General features: G+C 38.1%; 1 long non-coding RNA gene and 1 other non-coding gene across 2 annotated transcripts; one reads left to right on the top strand and one right to left on the bottom strand.

The window, feature by feature from the left end:
• Positions 1 to 982: 982 nt before the first annotated feature.
• On the top strand, positions 983 to 13,548 carry LOC115608405. The gene is made up of 3 exons (XR_003991534.1): positions 983 to 1,000; positions 3,515 to 3,517; positions 13,466 to 13,548. It is a non-coding gene; the product is annotated as an uncharacterized LOC115608405 (long non-coding RNA).
• On the bottom strand, positions 9,748 to 9,908 carry LOC115609163. The gene has a single exon (XR_003991774.1). It is a non-coding gene; the product is annotated as a U1 spliceosomal RNA (small nuclear RNA).

Genomic DNA, 13,548 nt, shown 5'->3' with positions numbered 1-13,548 from the left:
ATTATTATTATAGTAACTATAATATTGATAGTTATACTAACTGCTCAGACAACCCAAAAGAGAGCATTTTCCTGTTCTCCCAGTAAGTGGACTATATTCAATTTGTTTGGTAAGCAGTTTGAAGCTGAAGATAACTAAAACTAGAGATACTTTTTTATTGAGAATAATATTTATATAATATTATTTATGTTAGTAAGAGCTGAGGGTATCTGGTCCAGATGTAACCTGCATTTGGATATGGGCTGAAAAAAAATCACAAAGCTATTACGTGTTGCAGCGAAGTCCAGGAAGACTAGTCGTCTGAGCTTCTGTTCCCAGAAAAGTACTGGAACAAATAATGAAACATTACTTATAAGCTGTTCTATGAACAACAAAAAACAAATAAACAAACAAAAAATTATTGTCAACACAAGCCAATCTTAATTCCTTTTCTGATAGGGAAAGAGACCTAAAAGATGGGAACAATATGGTGCATACTGCATCTCATCTTAAATACTTTCAGTGCTGCTTATAAATAAGTTTGGAAAACATGGACCAGAAAAGGAATTATGAAGCTGGCTAGACTTCTGCAAGTGAAAGTAGCTTATATTGAAGTTTATCAACTGGGGTTGTTCATGCGTCTGACCTGGATATGGTACAATTTAATATTATCACAAAAGATGAAAGTGGTAGTAGAGAATATTATTATTTAGGGAAGTAGTATCTAGTTGTAAACATACTGAACAATAGTGGTAAAATTTAAAATTATGTTGGAAATGAGGTGTACCATTCAAAAAGACAGTAGTTCAGTAACAGCTAGTCCAAGCAGCACCGGTACCTCTCAGATGAAGCAGCATGTCTTATTTCTTAAGATGTGGTTTTCAACCTATATGGACTATTTGGTATGAGTGCGGAGGAAAGCAATGAAGAAAACAGCCTAGGTTGAAACAGTACATTTTTTAAGAAGCGTTTATTTGTAGAAAACAAGATTAAGTGGAAGCATAAAATCCTACCAAAAAAAGTCAGGATCTATTTTCTGTAATCACAGTGGCCAAGACAAGAAGGAACAAGCCTGGATTGCAATAAGGAATAACTAGTATGTAGTATACTGAGCAAAATCTTCCTGACAGTAAGATTTTAAAGCATTGGAAGGGACTGCCTGGGAAGCATGGAGCCTCCAAGAATTGGTTTGACAAAAACCTGATAAGAACAGCATGGCTGTGGTTCATGCTGCCTGAAGCAGCAGGGTATATGAGACGGCTTCAGTGGCCCTTTTCTGTTTTACATTTCTACAAAATGAAAAGACAATGCTGAAATAAGGAAATTGATTCTAATAAGTCTTCCCTCTGTTTCCCCCATTCCTTGATCCCTCTCCCAGTTCCCCCATTCCTTTCAGTTACTGATAGATACTAAAAAGAAAAAAAAAAAAAAAAAAAAAAAAAAAAAAAAAAACAACAAACAACAAAAAAACCCCACACACCTGAAAAAAGAAAAAAAACCCCACCACACTTAGAAATATGTGGCCATAAAATAGTAAAAATTCTCTGGAAGAGGCAGAGAGAAAGGGAACCAGGTGCCACTGACTTCATGATATTCAGAGATCTGAGAAGAGAAATAAGGACAGAGAACAGGAAGGTCTGTGGGGATGTCTGATTCCTACTCCAAGCCTGTTGCAGAAGCTGGGGAATGGCAACAGAAGGGGAAGCTCACACCAAAATCTCAGCAAGGACAGATAAGACAATTCAACAGGCTGAATGTTACTGTTAAGCTCTCTCCCTAACTAACGCCACAGGAAGTCTAACTCACGTTTAACAGGAGAAAAGTTAGGCCAGTAGCAGGTGTTGACTGTAACCCACTGCATGGAAGGAAGGAAGAGCAAAGGGAAACCTCTTTGGCTATCAGCTTATAGCACAGAAGAAAGTGGAAAGAAAGTGAGGTGATCCAGGCTTTCAACTGGCTAGCTCTGCCTGCTGCAGGCCACAAGGTTGAAAAGCTGCCACAAATCGAACTGTCTTACAGGAAGGTTTGAGGGCTCTTTTCCCTTCTTCAGCCTTTAGGATCATTAAACTTATAACAAAACTGCCACGTATTAACCTCACAGACAGACACTTTAGCAGCCCTGCCTAGCTAAAGGGCAGATCTATTGAATGATGCTGTGTACACTTGAAAGCCTATAGTGTTCAGTCATCTTTTATTGTCAGTCTGGCATGACTTTTGACCAAATGATACTTTGTTCCCCAAACTCTCATGGTACACTGCAAAAATCTGAGTCCAGTTTATTAAACAAAGGTAAAAGTGTTTTATTGATTCTGTGTATTTTGTATACAATTTTTATGAGGTGCTTTCAATCAAAGAAGTCAGGATCAGTTCCTTTTTTATCCTGTGCCATACCTCTAGGAGCAGTTTCCTCTAGGAGATGATGATCTGCCAGTCTGCAGTCACAATTGGATTATAAAACAACTGACAAGCCTGGTAATTGCACTTCCCTTTCAGTTCTACACATGCAAACCCCAAATGACAAACAAGTATGATAAACCCTTGTTGTTCCTAAGGGTTATGTGTCATAGAATCATAGAATGGTTAGGGTTGGAAAGGACCTTAAGATCATCTAGTTCCAATCCCCCTGCCATGGCCAGGGATGTCTCACCCTAGACCATGTTGCCCAAGGTTCTGTATAACCTGGACTTGAACACTGCCACAGATGGAGCATTTACCACTTGTTTGGGCAACCTATTCCAGTGCTTCACTCCAATTGCACATTAAGCTGTTGACCACAACTCTCTGCATGCAGCCATCCAGCCAATTCTTTATCCACCGATAAAGGTGGTCTCAATTCAGTCCCCACGGTTTATTTTCCCTATGGCAAATTCATTTTAGTTTGCAGAAGGAAAACTAGATTGTTGACTGTCATGAGTAAACATTGTGAAGCAACAGAAGATACTCCCCACTTCACAAACGTACAGTCAGCTATGAGGTGGGAGATGGCAAAAGCACAGGGTGTTTCTGGGTTTTCTGTTTTGTTGCTCCTTTTCTCCAGTGGTATACTGCAATGGCTGTACTTGTTGTAAAAAGATGTTTGATGACAATGGAGTTCTCACAATTCCTACTGCTGATGTAACTTCTCTTCACACATCTTTTTTCCTAGCACTTTCTCTCTAATTCCTTACTGCACTATTGCAGCATAGAGTATAAGGAAAGGTCATACTAAGCTTTCACCAAAGCTGCTGCAATTAAGCAAGCTCTTTCCCTCTAATACTCTCTCTGCAAAAAGAAAACAAGTAGTCCTAGTCTCCTTACTATTTGCTAAGCAGGAATTAAAAAGGAAAGAACAATGGATATGCTTAATTTTAGTAATTTTCAATGCAGAAAAAACATTCAGAGTGAACAAATGTGAATGAAAAGACATTATCTGAGGTGCAACTGAAACAATTGTAATATTAAATTGACAAACACTACACCGCTATCACCTCTTGAAGGAGTTCAAGCATTTGCCATTCAATTTTTCTGTAGGCTCAAAAGTCTCAAGTGGCAAGAGACAGTAAGAGCAATCCAGACATACGTACAGTTACAAACTAGGAGGAAATTTAATTTCAGTCATCTGAGCCATATACTTCATAACCACACCGAAGGTCAAATCCTGCATTGATTTTTCAACTCCAGAAGTTTTCTAAGCACAAAAATATAATTCAGAAGAGAATTTCAATGCTATCAGTACTGCAAAAGAAATAATATAAATTGATTGTCACAGATCAAGTAATTTTATGGGCATGACACCAAATTAAAATAGGTCTGACTTGTCAACGTTAAACATACCACTACTGTATACAAACCTCCAAACACACTGAGACAATTGACATCAGCTTGTTTCCCTGACAGCAGCATAACATTACATTCATGACTGTATATCATCTTTAGCTAGCTGCATCCTAAAAGCAATGGCTGAACAGTCAAATGTAGGCTGTGCAGTACAGAGATACATAATTATATTTTGTAGTTCTAATATGTTCAGTGTTTTACCTGGGACACTATCAGCAACAGTCCCACTGCCTTTAACAGGACCTATCTAGCCAAAATCTTCTGGCTGTCACATTGGAAAATTGAGTAAAAATTTTCCTAGGTAAGTATTTTATAAATACCTACACAAAAAGAGCAGGGCTAGATCCTCTATCCATGCAGACAGCACCATCAAGTTATGTTTAAGTACTTAGTTGCGTCTTTTGGCAGAGGGCCAAATTTGCATGGTTTTTTTGCACAGCAAGCATCACTTAATGGACACACTGTTGGATAAAACACTTGACCTTCACAGATGCACGGGTCGCTTTTCAGTGGTGAGTAAATAGTATTCCTGATATAGCTACAGGAACAGCTTTCACGGAAAGGAAATGTTTTTCTTATAGCTTTCGGAAATAATGAGGACGAGCAGCAAAATACAGAGTAGGATTCCACAGTAAGCCAAGAGCCACCCAGCATAAGCCACCAAAGAATCAGAGACTAGAACTAGTGAACAGTGGTCACAAATGGCCTTATTTCAGTTCTCAGTTCTCAAAAATTCTACTAACCATAAAATAGGCAGACAACAGCTCTGTTTATGACATGATCGCTTATCCTTAGAGCGGGTTCTGCCAGCACAGTGATGATGGAGGCTTTGGAGAAACAGAAATTTTCCACCCTGGGAAAATAGATCTCCAAGAACTGACCACAGGAACCACAACAACAGACGAAAGTTCTTGATTCTGCACCTTTCCCCAGTTCCATACAGGTTACTTCTTCATCCTACGTTCAAAAAAAAAATTCCAATAGCTACACAAAACACAGGAAGATTCATTGCTAAGGGAAGGAAACACAACAGGTAAACAGCAGCCAATGTCAAAGGCTTCTTTAAAACAGTAACAGCTGGTGTGATTTTATTTCTTGCACTTGAGGAGTTTTAAAAGAATAAGAAAAGTCTAAAGATACAAGAGAACTATCCAACTAAAGTATTATAACACTTTTTCTGTTAATGTAAAGTTCTTATGGTAAAATTGAAGACAGGTACAGACAATGCATGCTACTAAGAATGCAGAGACACTGGTCATTGCTGTGTTTTATTTCACTGATTACCATCACTTCATTTATCTGCAGCTGCCATTACAAGCTAGTTACTGTAGCCCCACTGCCTTCACGAATGTCATTCTACAAATTTGGGCGAATGGGTGTGTGTTGGAAGAAGGCAACTAATAGCACCCATATTTGAGGTACTGAAATGTTTCAGGTATGAAACTGTTCATAAACGTACCTAGGGAGCAGCAAATATTGATTGTATTAGACACAACCATCGTGCAAAACAATATTTTACCAGATGATCTTTAAAGTCCCTTCCAGCCCAAAGCATTCTATGATTCTATGATTTTAGAAAATAAGACTGTATTAAACTTCTCTGCGTGATACAGTATGGTCTGGTGCTTACGGCACCAGAATCAGGTTCATTCCTTTTAGTGACTGCCTAGTAACCACTGGTGTGCCACTTATCTTGCTGTGCTTTCATGTCTGTAACTATGAAAGGAACATATTTACAGTTTGTTTCTTTGTATCATACCAAAACTGTAAGGATTGAACTGTGTCACTGACACACAAAATCAACCATCAAATTAAAAAAAAAAATCTTTAAAGGTCTGATGCAAATCTTCTAGAAGTCAAGGGGTTTTCTTCTATTTATTTCAATTTGCTTTGAAACAGATTATAAATGATCCTGGAGTTTAGCATAAATTGCAGACATAGAGCTGGGATGACACTTTAGAACATATGCCAAAAGTATTCTTGCAAACACAGAAACTTCAGAGTTACTGGGTGCAGTAAAAATAATGTGTCACTAAAGGAATGCAGCTCTTCACTTGAAATATAATTTAGAACCTATTTCCATTTCACCAAAAAACGGCATATTGTTTTCATCAGATTAAAAAAAAAAAAAAAAGCATTCATGTTTGCCTTATGTTTCTTTCAAAATATTTGCATTACAAACTTTTCTAAGTTTTACATTTCACTTCAAATTGCAACCAAAGTTTGCTTTGGTGAAGGAAGACTGGTCACGGCACAAAACAATTACTTCATTATTTCTATTTGCTTGGCCTCTATTTCTTTCCTGCTTCCTTCTTTTCTGGCTTTCCATGAGACTAAGCATGATTATGTATTAACACCGCAGCAACACTGCTGAAGCTAAAAGGATTGTAAGCATGATAATGCAGATGATCAGAGACTATAAATGGAAGAACTTTCTTACGTGGTTAGAAAAAAAATTATCAAAGAGGTATTTACCCATGTAACTTGCTCCTCCTCTTTTTCTTTTTTCCATTCAAGTCTGTAGGATTGATTGGCACAGGGATTCATTATTACTCCCTTTCTGATAACAGATCCTGAAAAATGGCATCATGCTATCTAACTGATATAGTAGGTTTGGTTTATGCCAGATATAGAATTGATCTTTTTCTTTGACATTTGCAGTGCTGTCCTTATTATCATGTGTGGGCAGTCCAAAGAAACCACATACTTCTTATAAGTAATTTTGTCCTTTTGCTTTTTCATGTAAACTATTTAAAAATCTCACATGGAAGAGATAAAGACATAAATAGACAGACCTTACTTCAGGCACAGACTCAACTTTGTAATTTAAAACAAATATTTCACTATAAAAGCATTAAGGGAAAACAACAGTTACGTAACTATGTAATGATAAAATTTGTCTCATAGGTGCAAATATTGTATTGGATAGATCTTTTTCTCGGTATAAATCAGCACAACTGTTTTGATTGCAATACACTTAAAATAAGCTACCTGGTTAAGAGGAACAGCACAGTCATACTGCAAGCCAAAGATTCATTAAGTCCACTGCTCAGTAGTGAACGCCCACGCAAAGTCCCCAAAACAGAATTTGATCTCCTCTGATTAACTGCCTCCCCTAAAGTCAGTAACTCAGGGAATTTGTAAACAGGTAATCCATCCAGACTTCTGTATTTAAGAGCTATGAACCTTTCTCATAAATTCTTTAGGTATCGACGTCATCATATGCATGGAGTTACACAATTCTTACACACTATGTGGAAAAAAGCCCAACTGATTTTGGTCACATTAAGCCTGGGTGCCTTTAGTTCTTATATTAAGAGAAATTGTGCATAATAATTCTCTAATCATCTCTTCAAGGTCTGACTAAGCTCCCAGGTAGTCTCCACTCTGTCATTTCCTTTCAAGCTAAAAAGCCTTAGTTTCTCCTTATAGGAAAACTGTTCTATTTTTCCCTCACCCTTTTTAATCCTTCCCTGTAAAGGGTCCTTTTTCTTTCTCTGCTTTATTCATTCTTTCATGGGATGATCAAAACTGAATGGAAATTCAGAAAGTACACACACCCTATAATGGTACAAAGTGATTTTTATTTCTCCCCATAGCAGTTAACAAAACAACCTTAACATAGTAATCATTCTATTGGGCCTTTAACAACTTCAGAACAAGGAGCACTTCCTGACTCCAAAGTGTTGGTGAGAATCCTCACCACAAGTTGGCTACGTACATTAAACAAGACTTAGGTACACACCTTCGTCTCTCGAAGCAAACATGTGCTTAAAAAGGAAAGCAGAGAAACTGTGCTCCAGTAGGTCCTTTAGCCTGCGCTCTTGAAGATCCAGAGCCTTAGGCGCAATATAGAGCATATGTACCCTGTAACTACTATGAAAACAGGTGTCCGCCATCACTTCCCTGGTGTGAATAGCTGATGTAGTGCCATTGCTTTATATTCATATATTTACGTACATACACACACAGAGAAGGTGTTCTGTTCACCTGAATATGTTTATTTGCACTTAGTGAAATTAATTTCATCCTTCGTTTTATGGCTCAGTCAGAGTATTATGATCTTTCAGATCTGGCCCTATGCACATTTTCATGCTAACACACAATATTTTTTGAGGTGTGAATTCCATCATTCTGGACACAAATTATAATCCCCTTAAAACTGTGAAGGAAAACCAATGCAATGGTCCAGCAAACAGACCTGCAGAATTGAAGGCAATGAACCCTCTACGGACACAAAGATATGCCAATGCTGATGAAATTTTGGGATCTGGTATTAAAAACTGTCTCTTTGATAACACAGTATATTGGTTGTTGAGTATTAGATATTATTCATTTGATACATTTACCTATTTTCACCGAGATGAATGAATCTACCCTTTCAGATAGTTTTACTTGAGAGTATTGACATTAGGTAAAATTAAAATCACTGTCAATTAGGGAACCTGAATCAATCAGCCAACAGAAATATGAGTTAAAGACACTTTTGGCAAAAGGCTCACAAATTTTCATCTCTTGGGGTGCTTTAGTGTATGCAGGCCATAGTTTCTAATCTAGTCAACTCCGCATCAAGCTCTGTGCTAAGTGTATCTACTAGAAACACATCCAGTGTTGATTGGAAGATTGCAAGTGACAGACAACCCACTGCAGCTGTAGGTACACTACACTACTGATTAATTGCTCTCGATTTAAAAGCTTACGCCTATTCTTAGACTTATTTATCTTGCTTCAGTTTCTAGTCACTAGTATGCCTTTTCATACTGAATAAAATAACAACTTAGGAGGAGAAGAAAACACTCAGATAGATTCTAAGAGAGCTGGCAGGAAAAGCAAATAACTAGGCAAACTATTTACTTCAATTTGCAGCTCTTCCTTCCAGGCTTTCCTTCAAACTATCATCCATTGCAAAGAACACTACCCACACTCAGCTACCTCGACAAAGGTTTCCTGTCTCAGTCCCAAAACTTACTTACAGAACTTCTATGTTTATTTTCCTGCTGTATTTCTGCTCATGTCCAATACACTGCTTCCCAGCTCTTAAAAGAGGAGTTGCAAAGAGAAGAGTAGCTAAATTGTTTCAGTAAGGCCAATGGAGTGACCTAATACAGACCAACACCTGGTCCTGTGTGTTGGCTACTGTGTGCTGTTGTCTTACTGGTTCCCCTAAGTAGTCTTTACTTGAGGAACAGCAAGCGATGTTCCCATCCAGACCAAGTACACTTCTGTGCCCAGCTATGTCTCCATTCCTGTGCTCTGAAAATTACAGAATTACAGAACCGTTAGAGTTGGAAGGAACCTCTGGAGGTCATCTAGTCCAACACCCCTGCCAAAGCAGGGTCACCTAGAACAGGTTACACAGGAACACGTCCAGGCAGGTTTTGAACGTCTCCAGAGAAGGAGACTTCACAACCTCCCTGGACAGCCTGTTCCAGTGCTCTGCCACCCTCAACGTAAAGAAGTTCTTCCTCATGTTTAGGTGAAACTTCTTGTGTTTTAGTTTATGGCCATTGTTCCTCCTCCTGTCACTGGGCACCACTGAAAAGAGCCTGGCACCATCCTCCTGGCACCCACCTTTGAGATATTTATATGCATTAATGAGATCCCTTCTCAGTCTTCTCTTCTCTAGACTAAACAGGCCCAGCTCCACCAATCTCTCCTCATAAGAGAGACGTTCCAGACCCCTGATCACGCTTGTGGCCCTCTGCTGGACCCTCTCCAGTAGCTCCTTTTCTTTCTTGTACTGGCTCAGAACTGGACACACTACTCCAGATGTGGCCTCACGAGGGTCAAGTAAAGGGGAAGCATCACCTCCCTGGACCTGCTGGCCATGAGAAAAAAATAAAATAAAATAAAATAAAATAAAATAAAATAAAATAAAATAAAATAAAATAAAATAAAATAAAATAAAATAAAATAAAATAAAATAAAATAAAATAAAATAAAATAAAATAAAATAAAATAAAATAAAATAAAATATAAAATAAAATTTATGCAGTCCAATTTCCTGCATTTGGAGAAGTCGCAGGGGTCAGCACACCCGGAGTGCAGGGGATGAGCCTTGTCCTGGGAAAACCACCTGCCTGATCATGGTGTCTCCCCTGACAGATAAGTATCTCCCAAAACTTGCCATTACACACAACCCAAACAATAATGCCAGAACTACACTTAGAGAAATATCAAAATTCCGAGGAAGAAAACCACAAATCTGCTAGCTTGTCAAAATAAAGTGTTACAGTGATAGCATAAAGTAGCCTATGCCCATCCACAAATATGTCTTTTGCAAATATGTCTTTGGTGCATCAGAGATTCATGAATTACTGGGATCTTGTGTGCATTACTGAGTTTGATTTGTTCACTGCCTGACAGGTTAGGAATGGCAGTTCACTGGTATGAACCAAGCCCTTTAGATCTGCACTAGGAAGTGAAATGACAAAGCACTAACTATAGTTATGCAAGGGGGTGACTGAAGGAGACTACCCCAGTGACAAATCAAAGTAGCAATTGTGAAAGCAGCATGGTGGAGGCTGCAGAAGGTAACAGTTCACTTGTCACTTCTGTACTAAATGACATGACCTTTATAACCGCACGTGTGTTCTCTTCAGAAAACAGAGAGAGGTGAAACAGCTGAGGGACTCTGTCAGGCTCTGCAGGCAGATTTCTGCCAGTTTTGGGTGCCAGAAGAAATGGGCATCTAGAAGGAATTTGGTAAAGGATGCATAACTTACATTTATACAACTCTTTGCAATATTCCAAGCTGACGATAAAAGAGAGAATTCAGGTATCCGGATCTGTATTTGTGCAGTGCTGTGGCTCAGCCAAATTAACTACACTTAACAGTGATGGAGTACTGCACCAAAAGAAAGCCATACTAGTACTCCAGAGCTAAGTTGGGTATCTTGACACTGCATTATTTTGTAGAGTAGCAATATGTCTATAGAGCTCACAGTTAACAAAAAAAAAAAAAAAAAAAAAGTAATACTGAAATACTAAGATATCATAAGAAAATTCCTTGAATTCCTTGGTGTGTTATACCAAACAGCTGAGAGGTCATTCTGCATGCACTGAACAGCACTGGACTCAGAAATAGCGCCTTAGTACATTTTGTGACAAGAATGAATCACAATACAGCATTCGACTGCAGTAACCAAGCGCACATTGTTTTTAAAATTCGTTAAGAAATGTCTGAGGTATTAACAGTCTCCATGGCAGCTTCTGAACAGGTTGCAAATTAGATGCTCAGACTACTCAGCTCCTTACCACTTTGGATTCCTCATTGTCTAGTTGAATCCTTAAGAGCCAGAGTTACGTTCTGTCTTCATTTTACAATTATTCTAATATCTGTATCTGATCCCTTACTCCTCTGACATGAACGGAAGAGTACTGTTATACCTATCATTCTCCAGACAACTGCTGGAACCTATTTAAGTGTATAAATACATGCACTCCATCTCTATATACTTATACACTTAATGAATACACATAGGTGTTAGTAGCATGTTATCAGGATCTCCCAGCAGCATTCAAAAGACAGGGGGCAGGGAGTGGGAAACAGACACACAGCAAAAGGCACAACCTACATGGTTTTTGCCCAGAGGAGATACAAAAATTTTCAAAAGAAGATCTACTAAGTGACTAACCTAGAAAAAACCACATGCTAATTCTCAGAAATAGCTGCACTGCTTTGGGACGTTCCAAAAGGACTCTGAACAAAGCAGAGACCCTAAACAGAAAGTGCGAGTCTAAACAGTTAATATTTGGTAAAGCTGTAAGCAGCTGAAGACAAAAGCCTATAATGGGAAGTGTCAGGCATCTTAATAGGCAGTAATATAAGCACCACCTATAATAAATGAGGGAGGGAGAGAAAAAGAGAGTATAAGCAAATTAACCATAGCCTAGAAGCCTCAACCAAGTGCCTCAGTTTGCTGAAAATAAGATTTTTCTTGCTAACAAGTACAGGATTTTTACATGACATATTGAAAAGTATATTTCTTTGCAATGCTGGTCTATCTCAGAGGTATCATAAGTATACAACCATGTAATGTGGCTGTTACTATGGAAACTACTCTTTTTCTAAGGAAAATCAGAAGGCATAAGTCAAGTAAAATCCCAAATAATTTCTTGTGACATTGGTTGGACATGTTGTTAAACTGCACCCTTAACTTATTGCATCCCATTTCTGTCAATTTTTTCCTAGCTCTACATGTTTCACATAGAAAGCAGAAATACTAATTTTTCGCCACATTAATTAAAGTAATATATCCTGGGTAGGCAGTACAAAATTCTTCACCTCAGCAGTAAATATAAAACAGATTAAGATGGGCTCTGAGGACATCTCTGCTAAAAGACATACCTCCTTCACACAAGAACTTGTCTCCTCAGCTAAGAACTGGTGACATGGTACATTGGTTTCTGAGGCCATAACTTTCCAACTTCCACACTGAGCAAAGAAACTAAAAAGGCCAAAATAAAAAGTATGTCAACTATAAGGCAATTTGTTTGGTTTCCATAAATAAAAATAATTCTATACAGACAGACAACTCACTATGATTAGTGTAAGAACACTCAGGAAAACACAAGAGAAAGATTTAGAGAATTAATTGCTCAGACTTGCTATTACAAATTCCTCTCTCCCAGATGTTAGCTACCTGCTAATAACACCCTTAACTCTTAACTTTGGCTCTTACTCTTGAAGAACTAAGTCTCCAATGTCCACAAAGTCACATGAAAGAAACTCAACAATTAACTGTGAACAAAAGCTATTATGTTTAACCTCTGTTGCAGTACTACTCCCTGAGCCTAGTCTAGAGACTACTAAATATTCTTCCCTTATTCAGCTTGCCAACCAATTTTATCAACTCCCCACTTCCAAAACCAATTTTTCTTCACTAAGGTTGGTGTCATTTCAGAGTCCTGTGCAGATCTGCCCCTTATTGCATATGTTCAGTTGCAGAGCAGACTCTGGGGAGCATACCATCACATTTCCTGCAAAGACCTTTGGTTTTACAAATCCTCATAATTTTTTTCTTTCTTATTATCACTTAAGCATATAAAGCCTTTGCACCACAAAAGACGAAGATTCAGGGTGAGATGACACATTGCTTGACACAGCAGAACAAAATCAATTTTGGGGAAATAAAACCAAACCACACATTTTATGCAGTGCCAACATGAAAGTAATTAAAAGCAGTAGATAGGGGTCTGACTGCCCCATTTCCTATTAGGTCTGTAAACGTACAACTACTTTGTATGAGTGTGACAGGAGAAATGTAAATCTGAACTCTACCCACAGCCAAAATATCTTACATTAGTCTTTTACCTAATAAGAATGACACCTCATACAATGCCTCTGTGATCTACAAAGAAAAAAGATTAAGGAATTATAGGGAATTTCAAACCCATTCCTGCCTCCCTATATGAAAATGAAAGTATGAGCATTGCCTCTTTTCCAAGTACTTTTCCCCAGTGAAAATGTTAGGTTATGTTCAGCCAAACTCTTCCACATGGCTTTGAGGACCAGTCACAGTGTCAAGGATCTCTTACTACTTAGTACCTGGAAAGCTGCTTTCAGTAAATCAGTATGTTTTAAAAAAACCCAGGGAAAAAAAAAAAAAAACCCACAAAAAAAAACCCCACCCCAAAACACACACACACACAAAAAAAAACCCAAAAGGTTGATTAAATTTGAATAATACATAAATTGAAAGAAATTGTCATCTGCTACAAAATTTCCACACAAACAGAAAAAGAGACTTC

The sequence above is a fragment of the Strigops habroptila genome, chromosome 5 (genome assembly GCF_004027225.2).
Source record: "Strigops habroptila isolate Jane chromosome 5, bStrHab1.2.pri, whole genome shotgun sequence".
NCBI classification, from domain to species: Eukaryota; Metazoa; Chordata; class Aves; order Psittaciformes; family Psittacidae; genus Strigops; species Strigops habroptila.
The sequence above is the reverse complement of the archived record's forward strand: the minus strand, read 5'-3'. Positions and strand labels throughout refer to the sequence as shown.